At 40.5% G+C, this 13,438-nt stretch overlaps 1 pseudogene; it reads right to left on the bottom strand.

Annotated features, from left to right (window-relative positions):
* LOC117200323 (receptor-binding cancer antigen expressed on SiSo cells-like) overlaps window positions 1–13,438 on the bottom strand; it is a 108,785-nt pseudogene that overhangs the window by 88,486 nt on the left and 6,861 nt on the right.

The following is a 13,438-nucleotide window of genomic DNA, read 5'->3' as shown; positions in this document are numbered from 1 at the left end:
GTAACAGCACAAAATTGGAAACACTGGTTTATTACTGAGGCTTTGTCTGGATCATGCTACTTGACCTACATGTACATAGAATCAGATGTGACCAGACAGATTTAAGGAACTGCTGTTGACTTTATGGAGCCAATGCTTATGAAGTCCCTTGAAACACTGGCCTGGTACCTTACTTACACTTGAGTAAGGATGGTCATTTTCCAGCTGGCCCAGGAACCTTAAGATACATTGGGGACCTCAAGAAGAGAGGAATTCACCCAAATCTATAGGTACTGAAGGGGAAGTCTGATGGCAAATTCATGGCTTGGCTTCCTAGACTTGAAAGACTTTTAAAGGTCCACTCTAGAATTCCTTATTAAAAGTTCCAACAAAGGTGACTTGAAAAGGACCTATATGATAAACCACTATTCTTGCTGTGTTTATACAAATAATCAGGCCAGGATAAGACTAAACTTATTTTACAAACAAACTAGTCTTACTATAATGGCATTTGAGAAAAATAGGGTAACTACAGAAAGGAAATTATGTTTCAATGGAAAACTATCACACACCCCTGTGGTTATTAGATATGCCCCTATTCGTTTTCTTTGAGGTTCTGTTATCTACCTGTAAACTGGACTGGATCCTGAATTATTCTAGTTTCCTCCAATATCTAGTTACAACTGCTCAAACTAACAATAGCAAGTTTTGTCCCACCATTCTAACTTGGAGTCACTAAGAATTAAAACTATCCTCTTCCTGAAACACTATAAGCTAAAGCTGGATGACACGATATAAACTTCAGAGAAACCACCACAACAGATCACGTATGGACAACCTTCATGCCTGCCGTTCTGCAGGCCGCTAAGAAAATTCACGGGAACACTCAATTCCATAACCAGAGACATTCGAACAGCAAACCAGGAAATTCACCGCATTACAACCGCCATCCTCCTTCCACCGTCTGAAGATACTCTGAGCTCAAATCCAGAAATCTTCTTGACTGGATGCCCTCTGGACTCAGAAACTAGGTTTCCAACTATGAATCTTTGTTTTTGTTTCCTCAGAAACTCCTCTCATAAATGCCTGACTGCTCACACCACATAGAGACCTAACTTAGATGGACACGGACACCCTCCTGCACCACTGCCTCTCGAAACACACAGAGGAGTTTAACTGCACTGACTTATTCTCAAGACTAAGACACTAGTTCGCTGAGCTACGAAACAAGGTACCTTAGCTTCTGGGCCGTGAGACTTCTTGTGGAAGTTTCAAAGTGGGAGTGGAGAGGAATGAAGGGTGGCAGAACATGCCACTTTAGCATAAGAATTATTTTGAACTAAAGGCACTTGAAAAACAACGGCAGAGTTTTGTTGCTGTTGTTAGAAAGGCGGTTAGAAGAGCATTTTAATCTCTGCTTCTCTTTTTGGAAAGAGGACATTAAAACTCCCATGTGAAAGGTGCCATCGCCCCTGTACCGGGAGAAGAGAAACTTTCTTTGCTGGGGAGTCAGAGCCGAGAGAATTCTACACAAACAGACCTTGTTAAAATAATTCTTACCCTCCTTTAGCCTCTGCCCATGGCTCAGTTACTCTCCTACAGCTGCCACCCTTTACATGCTACAGGCCAGTATAAAAGCATGTAGATTCTGCCAATTTTTGCGTCTTCACTTCCTTACGAGGGCTCCTGTGTCACATAAAGCTTACATAAATGCGTATGCTTTTCTCCCGGGAATCTGTCTTAATGGCAGTTTAATTCTCAGGTCCAGCTGAAAAACCCTAAGAGGGGAAAGGTAAAGGTTTGCCTCCCCTACATGTATGATGACTTCTGGGCTACTTACATGTCAGACTGAAAACTCAAAGTCTGTTACTTAGTTTTTTATTTCTTCCATAATATTTCTATGTTCCAACACCACTTAATTTTTTTGACAGTTTGGAAATGGACCAAAAGCACAACAACAACAACAACAAAAATAGATAAAGTTTGTAATCAAAATTAAAAACTTTTGTGCAACAACTCAATAGCAAAGAAATAAACAAGTCACGGGGATGTCATGCACAGCATGGAAACTAGAGTTAATAACACTGTGCCGTCTATTGGAAACGTGCTAAGAGAGAAAATCTTAAAAGTTTTTATCACAAGAAAAAAATTCTTGTAACTATGTATGGTGATGTATGTTACTAGACATTGCAATGATCATTTCACAACATATACAAACATCGAATCATCATGTTGTACACCTGAAACTAATATAATTTTATATGTCAGTTTTATCCAAATTTTTTTAGAAGTCTGTGCAACAGAGGGTACTATCAAAAAGTGAAAAGACAATCTACAGGATGGAAGAAAATATTTGCAAACTGTACATCTAATAAGAGTCCAGAATATATTAAAACTTTCACAACTCAACAGCAAAAAGAGAAACAACTCAATTACAAAATGGATAAAGGACTTGAACAGACAAAAAAAGGTATATAGGTAGCCAACAAACTTATGAAAATATGCTCAAGATTAATTTGCATGAAGTAAAGGTACAAATTAAAACCACATTTCACACCCACTAGAATGGCTATAATAAAATATAGTAAAATAATGAATTAAATAAACCAAAAGAATTAAATAAGTAAAAATATAATCAAATAAAATAGAGAAAATTAACAAAATCAAAATTGGTTCTTTGCAAAGAGCCACAAAGTTGACAAATTTTTAGTCAGATGGACTAAGAAAAAACAGACTCGCATAACTGCAAGCAGAAATGAAAATGGGGGCATTACTACCAATTTTACAGAAATAAAACAGATTATAAGAGAATACTATGAACAACTGTATGGTAATAAAGTCTATAACCTATTAGAAATGGACAAATTCCTAGAAACACAAAACCTATCAAGACTAAATCACGAAGAAACAGAAATTCTGAATAGATCTACAACTAGTAAGAAGATGGAATCTGTAATAAAAAATCTCCTGACAAAGGACAGTCCTGCACTTAATGGCTTCACTGGTGAATTCTACCAAACATTTAAAGAGGAACCAATATTTACAGACTTTTCCCAAAAAGTGAGGAAGGAAGACTTCCTAATTCATTCTATGAAACCAGCATTACCCTGATACCAAAGCCAGACAAACACACTATAGAGAAGAAAACTACAGACCAATATCCCCTGTGAACACTGATGACAAAATCTCCAACGTATACTAGCAAATCAAACTCAGCAGCATATAAAAGGCTTATACACCACGACCAAGTGGGATTTATTGCTGGATGATTCAACATAGGAAAATGGATTAATATAAAACACATTACAAAATGAAGGGAGAAAACCTCATGATCATCTCAATTGATGCAAAAAAAGCATTTGACAAAAACGCAACACCCTTTCATGATAAAAACACTTAACAAAAATAGGAATAGAAGGAAAGTACCTCAATGTAATGAAAGCCATATATGAAAAACCCACAGCAAACATAATACTCAATGGTGAAGGACTGAAAGCTTTTCCTCTAAGTTCAGGAACAAGGCAAGGATGCCCACTTTTGCCACTTCTATTCAACATAAGTACTGGAAATTCTAGCCAGAGCAATTAGGGAAGAAAAAGGAATGAAAGGCATACAAACTGGAAAGGAAGAATTCTCTCTGTTCAAAGATAATATGGGGCTTCCCAGGTGGCGCAGTGGTTGGGAGTCCGCCTGCCAATGCAGGGGACGTGGGTTCGTGCCCCGGTCTGGGAGGATCCCACATGCCGCGGAGCGGCTGGGCCCATGGGCCATGGCCGCTGAGCCTGCGTGTCCGGAGCCTGTGCTCCGCAATGGGAGAGGCCACAGCAGTGAGAAACCTGCATACTGCAAAAAAAAAAAAAAAAGATAATATGATCTTATGTATAGAAAACCCTAACAATTCCACAAAGAAACTGTTAGAGCTAATAAATGAATTCAGTACTGTCACAGAATACAATGTCAACACAGACAAGACACAGTTGTATTTCTGTTCTATACACTAACAATGAACAATCTGAAAAGGAAACTATGAAACAATCCCATTACAATAGCATCAAAAGGAATAAAATAACTTAAAACTTAACTTAACCAAGGAGGTAAAAAACTAGTACAATGGAAATTTCAAAATACTGCAGAAAGAAATTAAAGAAGACATAAGTAAATGGAATTACACCTCATGTTCAAGGACTGGATGCCTTTTCATTGTTAAGATGGCAATACTACCTAAAACAGTCCACAGATTCAATGCCAATCCCTATAAAAATCTTAATGACATTATTTGCAGAAATAGAAAAATCCATCTTACAATTCACATGGAATCTCAAATGATTTTTTGATAAGGATGCAAACATCATTCAGTGGGGAAAGGACAGTCTTTTTTTTTTTTTTTTTTTTTTTTTTGCGGTACGCAGGCCTCTCACTGCTGTGGCCTCTCCCGTTGCGGAGCACAGGCTCCGGACACGCAGGCTCAGCGGCCATGGCTCACGGGCCCAGCTGCTCCGCGGCACGCAGCATCCTCCCGGACCGGGGCACGAACCCGCATCCCCCGCATCGGCAGGTGGACTCTCAACCACTGCGCCACCAGGGAAGCCCAGGACAGTCTTTTTAACAAATGTTTCTGGGAAAACTGGATATCCACATGCAAAAGAATGAAGTCGGATCCTTACCTAACACCACATATAAAAATTAACTCAGGGACTCCCCTGGTGGCACAGTGGCTAAGACTCTGCGCTCCCAATGCTGGGGGACTGGGTTCGATCCCTGGTCAGGAAACTAGATCCCACATGCATGCTGCAACTAAGAGTTTGCATGCCACAACTAAGGAGCCCTGGAGCTGCAACTAAGAAGCCCACCTGCTGCAACTAAGGAGCCTGTGAGCTGCAACTAAGGAGCCCGCCTGCCGCAACTAAGACCTGGTGCAACCAAATAAAAGAATAAATGTTAAAAACAAAAACAAGAACAATAAAACTAACTCAAGTGGATTAAGCTTAAATGTAAGACCTAAAACTATAAAACTCTCAGAAGAAAACATAAGGCAAAATCGCCACAGCACTGGATTGGGAATGATTGCTTGGATATGACACCAAGGGTACACGCAATAAAAGAAGAACTGACAAATTAGACCATGAAAATTAAAACTTGTTAATCAAAAGACAGTATCAGGGCTTCCCTGGTGGCACAGTGGTTAAGAATCCGCCTGCCAGTGCAGGGGACACAGGTTCAGATCCTGGTCAGGGAAGATCCCACATGCCGCCAAGCAACTAAGCCTGTGCGCCACAACTACTGAGCCTGTGTGCCACAACCACTGAAGCCCACGCGCCTAGAGCCTGTGCTCCACAACAAGAGAAGCCACCACAATGAGAAGCCTGCACGCTGCAATGAAGAGTAGCCCCCGCTCACCACAACTAGAGAAAGCCTGTGTGCAGCAACGAAGACCCAACGCAGCCAAAAATAAATAAATTAAATAAATATATATATATTAAAACAATTAAAAGACAATATCAAAGAGTAAAAAGGCAACCCACAGAATGGGAGAAAATATTTATAAATCATTTATCTGATAAGGTACTAATGTCCAGAATATATAAAGAACTCCAAAAACTCAACAACAACAACAAAACCAACCTGATTAAAAAATGTGCAAAACAACTTGAATAGAGGGCTTCCCTGGTGGCACAGTGGTTAAGAATCCTCCTGCCAATGCAGGGGACACGGGTTTGAGCCCTGGCCTGGGAAGATCCCACATGCCGCAGAGCAACTAAGCCCATGCACCACAACTACTGAGCCTGCGCTCTAGAGCCCGCGAGCCACAACTACTGAGCCCGCATGCCATAACTACTGAAGCCCATGCACTTAGAGCCTGTGCTCTGCAACAAGAGAAGCCACGACAATGAGAAGTCCGTGCACTGCAACAAAGAGTAGCCCCCGCGCACCACAACTAGAGAAAGCCCGCGCACAGCAATGAAGACCCAACACAGCCAAAAATAAAAACAAATAAATTAATTAAAAAAAAAAACTTGGTATGTCTCCAAGGAATACATTTAAATGGCCAAGAAGTACATGAAAATATGCTAAACATAACAGATCATTAAGGAAATGCAGATCAAAACTACACTGAGATACTACCTCACGCCCATTAATTAGCATGGCTATTATTAAACAAAACAGGACAAAACCCAGAAAATAACAAGTGCTGAAGAGGATGTGGAAAATTGGTCTCCTGTGCAATGTTGGTTGGAATGCAAAATGGTGCACCCACTATGGGAAACAGTACAGCGGTTCCTCAAAAATTTAAAAATAGATTACCAGATGACCCACCAATTCCACTTCTGGGCGTATGGTGAAAAGAACTGGAAGCACAGACTCAGATCTCTGTAGTACACTCATGTTCACAGCAGCATTATTCACAACAGCTAAAATGTGAAAGCAACCCAAGTTTCTATCAACAGATGAACAGATAAGCAAGATGTGGTACATACATATGGTGGAATATTATTCAGCCTTAAAAAGGAAAGAAGTTCTGGCATACGCTACAACATGGATGAACCTTGAGGATATTATGCTAAGTAAAATAATGTCACAAAAACACAAATACTACATGACTCCACTTATATGAGGTACTTGGAGCAGTAAAACTCAAAGGCAGAGAAAGTGGAATTGTGATCTCCAGGGCTTGGGAGGAGGGGAAATGGACAGCTATCGTTTAGTGGGCACAGAGTTTCAGATTTATAAGGTGAAAACATTATGGGGATGCATGGTGGGATGATGGTACAACATTATGAATATATTTAGTACACTGAACTGTACACTAAAAATGGTTAAGACAGTCAATTTTATGTTGGATTTTACCACAATAAAAATTGAGAAAAAGAAAAAGCTGATACAACATTACCAGTGGTAGAGCTTGAAAAGGCCCTTACTATAAACTCATTGACAGGATTAAATCCATTGAGAGGGGGCTTCCCTGGTGGCGCAGTGGTTGAGAATCTGCCGGCTAATGCAGGGAGACACGGGTTCGAGCCCTGGTCTGGGAAGATCCTACATGCCGCGGAGCAACTAGGCCCCTGAGGCACAACTACTGAGCCTGCGCTCCGCAACAAGAGAGGCCGCGACAGTGAGAGGCCCGCGCACCACGATGAAGAGTGGCCCCTGCTTGCCACAACTAGAGAAAGCCCTCGCACAGAAACGAAGACCCAACACAGCAAAAATAAATTAATTAATTAATAAACTCCTACACCAACGTCTTCTTAAAAAAAAAAAATCCATTGAGAGGGAAATACAAACAAAGCTACACCAGCAATTAATATTTTATAGCAAAGTGACCTGCTTCCACGGAAGAAGAAATATTCCATACGAGAAAGAGTAAGAAACCGACAAAAGAGATAATCAGATTCATACACTGAAAACCCATGACGGAGTTAACATCCGGGAGAAGTGTTTATATAAAAGTGTAGCCCCTTTTTTGATCTCCAATAAGATACTGCAGATCTTCCAAATAATTTAGAAAACATTACTAATATCTATCCACACACAACTGACAGAAAACCATGACAAGGTTAGTTAACATGCTTCATTAACGGTATAAAATTATCATTTCCAGTTTGTAGCCTGGTGACAATTCTTCTGTTTTAGTTATGGTATTTGAAAACTCTTATTAAAATTTATGTTAAAAGTACAGCAACAGCTAATGCTATTCCATAATGGAAAATTAATTGTTGCCATAGTTGCAAACTTAACATATTTTTCGCACTGTGCCCTTTACTGCTCCTAAATCCCGATAAAAGGAACAAAGTCTAAAGATAAATGGTACAATCACCTAAGGGGGAGTTTACGGTCCAACTTAAAGTCCTGTTCACTTCATTCCCTCCAGCGATCACGTCACCGTAAGGAAAGGCAGAAGGGCTGTGAATCCTCGAGGGTGGTCAAGACGCAGACTGTGGCGGTTTGCACGCCTCAGCCCCTCCTCGAGGCTTTGTCCAGGACACCTCCCCTCGCCGACCTCCCACCCATCTCCTCTCAAACCGGGACACAGTCAGCGAAGCTCACACTTCAACACAGAGACGCCCAGAGGGTCAGGATCCGGTCCTCAACCCGCAGGACAGGTTCTGCCCCAAGAACTTCCCTGATCACAGGCACTTAGCAATTTGCATTTCTTAGGAAATTTCTTAGGACCAAAAGATCCTTTTGAAGACGCCTAAAACTAGACAACAGATCAGGAAACACTACTGCTTTTCTAAGACTACCACACCAAAACAGCAAAATAGTTTCTTAGCTAATTCTCTTTCTTTCTGGCTGAGCCCTGATTGGTAGATACTAAATTAACTCCACATTAAGAGGAAAACGTGCTGACACAGGATTTCCTTTTGCCCCCAACTCTCACGTTGGATGCATTTCACTAAACAAAGTGCGTCATGCTGCCAATGGATTTCTTACCATTTTCACCATGAAAGATTCCTTACCTGCCCTGGGATCAACAGGGCCCCATCTCTAAGAGGACCCGCCCTCTGTTACCTGCTCTGCAGCTCTGTTCCAGTTTATCCTCCAGATGTACACCAAGTAGAAGAGGGTTTGAAAGAACACACAGGCCGTCAATCCGGACCACAGACCTGTGGGTGGGAAACAAGTATCCCGTTCAGATTTTCTGCAGTCCCCCTCCTGGCATCATTAACATTCTCCCGTAACTACTGTATCCACAGCGTAACCTGCAGCTTACGCTAAAATCTTAGATAATTATGGACCAGGATCAGACTCAAGCTTACCACTGACCGGGTTTGATTCCAACTCTAGTGGGAACCCGCTGGAAGGCTTTAGATGGGTGTGTGCATGTACCTGTGAGGCCTGATGTTTCTAGAAGCCCACTTTGAGAACCATCTCTCCAATTGCCGTGTACAAGAGATGACTGAGAAACATTATAAACAATGCCTATCTCCTTGTGAGAAGAAACTATTTAAATCACTTAAATATCATTGTGTAACAAAGTGGATATAAAATACCCATTCACATATGAATAACTGCACTACAAAGCCAGCTGTCTAGGCTTGAGTTGGAACCCAGTATAAACTGGGAATTAGTCTGCTAACCTGTTCACATGTCTGGGGCCCCACGTTGGCAAGAGGTCACTGAGGCTGGGCCTCCCGTGGACTTCCGGCCATTTCACTGGAATAACCTCTCGAGTTGAGAAGCAGATGGATGGACAGTTTATACCCTTTGATGGACTGATTCCATTCCTAGGAACCCATCCTAAGGAGAGACTCAGGAATGTCGTTAATAATTCATATACCCGGGATGCTCGTCACAATGTTATTTAAAAGAGGAGCAACTTACAGCATCGCTAATTATTAGAGAATTGCTAATCAAAACTACAATGAGGTACCACCTCACACTGGTCAGAACGGCCATCATTAAAACGTCTACAAATAAATGCTGGCGAGGGTGTGGAGAAAAGGGAACCCTCCTACGCTGTTTGTGGGAATGTAAGTCGGTGCAGCTACTATGGAAAACAGTAAGGAGATTCCTCAAAAAACTAAAAATAGAAACAGACTCAGAGAACAGACTTGTGGTTGCCAAGGTGGGCGGGCGGGTGGGGGAGGGATGGATTGGGAGTTTGGGGTTAGTAGATGCAAAGTATTACACACAGAATGGATAAACAACAAGGTCCTACTGTATAGCACAGGGAACTATATTCAATATCCTAGAATAAACCGTAATGGAAAAGAACATAAAAAAGAATGTATATATATGCATATGACTGAGTCACTTTGCTCTACAGCAGAAATTAACACAACATTGTAAATCAGCAATACTTCAATTAAAAGATAAAAGGGGGGCAATTTAAATGTCCACTATTAGGGAAGGGAAGCATTAAATAAACGATACAAGGAAATACTAGAGAATTACTAAAAGCCATGTCTTTAACATGGGACCGGGGGAAATTACATATTCAGTATAACCCCACTCTGTGAATAACAAAAAATACTGGGAGAAAAATAATTTTAAAAGGCTGGAATAAAATACATTGAAATACCTCAGGGAAATATTTGAGGAGTGAACTAGAGGTAATTTTAATTTTCATCATTATATTTTTTATGTATTTTCACAAGATGTCCATGTTGTTAATGTATAATTAATAGTTTAAAAGTGTTATTTAACAAATCTGAGCACCTGCTAAATAAGTCCAATAGCGAGAAGCACTTTTATGGACAAAAAGCGAGATCTGCCGTGTTCTTATTCTAAAGAGCTCGGTGTCTAGTAGAGGAGAGGTTTTTAGGTTTTTTGCTTTTTTAAAGCAAAGCTGAATTGTGAAACCCCAGCAGCTCATCAGGCAGAGGCTCTGGCTCTTTGGTTAAACGGTATTTCCCTGGTGTCGACGACGGTGCTTGGTAGGGATGAGACCGTAATAAATACTTGGCAGTTCTGTGTCCCAAACAGAGAAGGGCGAAATCCTGCTTGACACTGATCAAATACCCCACAGGCTCCCAGCCTGAACTGGTCATCCAAAGAGACATGACATTGAGGACAGTTACTCATTAAGCCATCACATGACAACATTTCCAAAAAGTCAGGATAAGAAACTAAGCACCTCTGTTTGTGTGGACACAGAAGGCTCTCACGACAGCTGCGGGATTAAAATTTCACAGAGCAATGGGGACAGATTCAAAATTGTTTACATGGTAAAAATGTACTAGTTGACACAGAACAGAAGGATCTACTTGAATACATACTACAGCATTGGGTCAGTCCTCGAATCAGACTATATTCTGCAGAAAACACAGCTCATCGTTACTAAGGAAATCCACAGAAATTGCAGATGTGGATATAGATGCAGAACACACAACAACTTACCCCAAAAGCACATGACAGATTGTTTTGCACAATTCTATACAGTTAGAATCTTGATAAAATGGATAGATTTCTGAAAATATGTATAATTTGCCAAAGCTGACCCCCCCCCGCAAAAGATATAAAGTCTAAACAAACTGATTTCAGAGAAGGAGTTGTAAACGCTGTAACAAAGTCCTCCAAAACACCCAGCACGAAAGTTTCATAGAATTTAGCCAAACCTCCATAATACAGATCATTCCTATACTATGAAGATTGTTTCAGGGCATCCAAACGGGAAATAATTTCAATTCTCTTTACGTTATGAATGTAACATTAATGCTACTAATATCAACCCTTAGAAAGATTACATAAAAGATAAAGCTACAGACCAATCTTCCTCATAACTATCATTGCAAAATTCTTGAATAAAATATTAGCAGAGTCCAGCAGCTCGCTGGAAGAGTAGCACACAGCAATCAGGACTGTTCCATATGAGGAAACCAAGTGGTATCACTTATCATCATAATCGATCTAAGGAGAACAATGATAGAATCATCTCTGTAGGCACTAAAAGGCCATTTGACAAAATCCTCAACCATCCTTGTTGGAAACATTCAATAAAGCAGACTCCATGGATACCTCCTGAACATTGTTTTAAAAAAGATGCACACATCAACTTATTTATGTGTGTCTCTGTGTATGCTCTGATGACATATTTAAGACCATTTAAAAATCGAGACGGAGTAACTGTGGTTCAGGCACGGAGCTGGGTGGCCTTTGTGGATGTGGTTTCAGACACGTTCCTGCATCATCGAAAACTTGAATTTTCTGCACCGTATCAGACTCAAGGACACCAACAGCCTTTCTCAAAAGAATCTCTGCCAGCAGCTGCAACCTTATGATACCAAGGTCTCCCCTTGTAACTATGCAACCATTTCAACCCCAGCCAATCCTTGCTTAACAAGCACCCTTACTTCTCGCCAGCTCCAATACTAACTCTTGACAAACAGCTTACGTAGCTTTGTGGTTTTTGCCTTTATAAGTCTCCCCCGTTCTGCAGTCTGGCAGAAAACAAGAACAGCTACTTGAATCTGTGTCTCCCAGTCTATAGTCCTCATCTTGCCGCAAATAAAACTCTCTTCTGTTCCTTAATACAGATTGTTTATTGATTATTGGCGTCAACAGTGTGTATGTCAGCCCCAAATCCAACATGCTATTTGGTAGAGAAACAACAGAAGCACTATCTCTGAGGTCCTAAACAAGACAAGCATTTCCACTAATACCATGACAATTTATTGTTCTACTACAGGTGTTTAGGCAGGAAAAAGAAATCAGTGGAATAACATCTGGAATGGAGACTATAAAATTATCACATTATTTGTAGACGATATGATTGTATCCTTGGAAAAATCCACGAGAATCATCTGAAAACTACTGCGAACAGCAAGAGGCATTCAGAATTGTAACAAGACAGAAAATTCACAATCATTAACAGCTCTCTACATACAACCAACTTTTAGACTACGCAACGAAAGAGAAGGCATCCAACAGCAACAAAAGCACACAGTGCCGAGGGATACCCTTTACAAGGAAAATGACAAAAGCATGCCTGAGCAGACGCTAGCATTTCTCAAATGTTCATAAGATATTTGAACACAGAAGCTGAGACCGCCAGGAAAGCACCTATTTTATGAAAACACAGATGGCCTCCAGGTCTTGGACCGAGATAATAATAAAGAAAATTTTATTTCTTCCTTTCCGATTTGGACCCTTTCTAATTCTTTTTCTTGCCTAACTACTCTGTCTCCAGCTTCCAATACCATATGGGATAGAAAGAGCAAACGCAGACATCCTTGTCTTATTCTTGGTCCGGGGGAAACTTTCTGGCTCAGCACCGAGTGTTCTGTTAGCCATGAGTTCTTCACGTATGGCCTTCATCATGCTGGACAATCTTTCATCTTTTGTGAATCACTTTTACATATTTTTCTCTCCCATTTCATTTTTTTTTTTAATGTGGTAAAATGTACATAACATAAACTTACCCTTTTAAGCATTTTAAAATGTATAATTCAGTGGCATTACACGCATTCACCACTATCCACGGACAGAAATTTATCATCATTCCAAATGGAAACTGTGCACCCATGAGCCCACTACCCTCCAGACGTTAGTAACCACCATTCTGTTTCTGTCTCTATGCATGTGGCTGGGTACCCGGCATAAGTGGAATCACGTGATATTTGTCTCCAGTTCATTTTACGTGATTTTGTCAAACTTCCCCTTTTGTATCTCTGCTTTATTCTACCTTTGGTTGTTTCTAAAGTGGTCTTCATTTCTGTTCAAGTGTTCTTTTTCTTTTCCATTTCTTTCCTAAGTTTTAATTACTTGTTTGTCCTCTCCTTATTGTTTTCTCATCTATTCTTTAATCTTTTACCGCATTTCTTTGGGCTTTTTCTTTTCCTTCAAAGATTATGCTTCGGTCTCTCAAGAAACTGTGAGAATTATCCATCTGGATGTCCATTATTTCATATAAGGTTTTATCTCCTCTTCCTTAGAGGTGTATGTGTGTACACATGTGTGTAGTGTCTATGCGTGGGCACTGGGTTTGTTCTCTTCTGACTAATACTGATCCGTGGACACA

Source organism: Orcinus orca, chromosome 19, assembly GCF_937001465.1.
Source record: "Orcinus orca chromosome 19, mOrcOrc1.1, whole genome shotgun sequence".
NCBI classification, from domain to species: Eukaryota; Metazoa; Chordata; class Mammalia; order Artiodactyla; family Delphinidae; genus Orcinus; species Orcinus orca.
This window is presented reverse-complemented; position numbering and strand designations above follow the sequence as displayed.